The sequence below is a fragment of the Otolemur garnettii genome, unplaced genomic scaffold (genome assembly GCF_000181295.1).
Source record: "Otolemur garnettii isolate 467f Iridium unplaced genomic scaffold, OtoGar3 scaffold00171, whole genome shotgun sequence".
NCBI classification, from domain to species: Eukaryota; Metazoa; Chordata; class Mammalia; order Primates; family Galagidae; genus Otolemur; species Otolemur garnettii.
Genome location: NW_003852566.1, coordinates 86,689 through 88,977, shown reverse-complemented (window position 1 = coordinate 88,977; position 2,289 = coordinate 86,689).

The window sequence follows — 2,289 nt, the reverse complement described above, 5'->3', positions numbered from 1 at the left end:
TAAAACATCTGAAAAATACCAGAATGAGCCCATTCAAACTTAACTAGTACCAACATTCAAACAAAGCATGCAAACTACAAGGAGAGAGACAAGCTGAAGAGATCTATAGAGATGGTGGAGATAGGAAAAGTTTGGGACCATGGAAGAGAAGAGAGGATAGTTAGAGTTGGGAGAGCACGATTTTCCAAAGGCTCTCCCGCGTCCTGGGGTCAGAACCATTGCTGGGGACCCCAGGGCCTCTGGGTGCTGCCTCTTTGCTCAGCTCTCAATCAGAGAAAAGGAGTCAATACAGAACAGTTTCAAAAGTCTTCTAACATTTCCTTAGACTCCTTCCTGGAACCAAGGGGAATTAGAAAGTTCATTCTCCGACAGCCTCTCGCCTGTGACCTGGAGGTCAGCAGCCACACTGTGCACATTTACGGGCTGATGGGCATCAAAATTATTAGTCTCCATTATTATAACTATAGAGGAAAGCAGGATAGAGGTAAGTGGTCCCATTGCTTACCACAGATTTCAATCCCAGACATGAGCCTCCAAATATGACACCGAAATTTCGTCTTTAGTAGGTTCTTGGTCTCTGTGACTTGAAGAATAAATCTGGGAACCACAGATCAGTGGTAAGACAGAAAAGAATACAGAAATACAAAAACACCAGAGCTCCCAGCAGAGAGAGAAAACCCAAGTCGGGAGAGAAAAGCTCTCTCTCTCCCTCTCTGTCTGTCTCTCTCCCCGGCCTCTTTGTGTCCCTTGGGACCCTCTGTAGTTACATTTAGAGCATCTGGGACAAGTCTGGGATGTGAATGACTGGCTACAATCCCTTTCATTCCCAGGCCTAGGAAATTTACATGAAATTGACCAGGCTTAAGAAATGGGGGGTTACCTGTTCAGCCTTAAGTATAAGGGGAGGGAAACCTAAGGTGCTGGCGAGGCAAGAAAGTAAAAGCAGAGCTAAAAGAATCTGTCCTGCCGCCCTGTGTAGGCCTCAGCCAAGCCGCAGGCGTTTCTGTTGTCTGTATATTCCTCCCTTGACATGCATGGGGCCTAGATTGTAACCTAGTAACTTCCTTGGACTTCCTTCACCTTTGAGGGCAGGTGGTCCAACGGGTCTCAAGGGCGTGGACCAATCTGACCTTCCCCCTTGAGCCCGGGACCTTGAGGATGATGTCATGTCTCTCTCTGTTTTATGACCCTCACGTGCACTCTAGCCCTGAAAAGTGGATAAAAGGGAGGCAAGAGATTGAGTTGGGGGTGGGGTAGGGGGGAGGTTGGTTTTGGAGATACAGGTCTTCTGAGTCCCATCCCTCTCCCCCCACCCCCCACCCCCAGCCAGAATAAACCCACTTCCTCTAATCAACTGGTGCCTGGAGTCTTCTGTCTGCCTTGGTTTCCTGCTATAGTCTCTTTGTAAGAAGCAGATCTGCATTTGGATAGTTGGATTAGGTGCTCTGGCAAGATGGCCATTCTTCACTACCTGAAGTTAGGAGAGATAGTCACCACCATTCCTCCTCTTGGTTTTTAAGGTGGACACAGTAGAATATAGGGAACATTTGTCAGAGGATACTAGAGGCTGGGAAAGGGAGCATGGCGGGGGAGGGGGCAGATAGGGAGAGATTTGCTAAAGGAAATTATAGCTGGATAGGAGGAATAAGTTCCAGGTTCTACACCACTGTAGGATGGCAGTAGTTAACATACAGTTTCAAAAAGAGGATACTTAATATTCCCCGTACAAAAAAATGATGATCTGTTCAACATGCATTGTATGCACCAAAACATCACTGCATACCTCACGAATATGTACAATTCCTATTCGTAAATTACAATAATAATAATGATAAAAGTAAAAATTGATTTTTTTAAAAGATTTGTTTTACAGTATGGGTTGGTAGTGGTCAAGATAAAATTATGCCTCCTTGGAGTCCTTGCTTCCAGAATACCCAGAGTCTGATTTTCCTGGTAGGTAGTAATAATCTTGAGAGACTCCAGGAAGAGGCAGAAGAGCTAAAGAAAATGCTTCAGGAGGATAAGGTGTAAGACACAGTGCTGCTGCTTTCTGTAAACAGACAGGATTTCCCAAATGCTGTGGCCACCAATGAAATGACAATTAAATTACAGCTTCAGTCTCTTTGTGGCTGAACAGGGTATTTCTGAACCATTTGTGTTACACAAGGAACTGGTCTGTATGAGGAACATGACTTACTGTCAAATGAGCTTTCAGAATGTTAAATGAAACTGGATATCCAACCCAGGACGTGCTTGATAGAACTGGTCCAGGTTTTTTTTTTTTTTTTT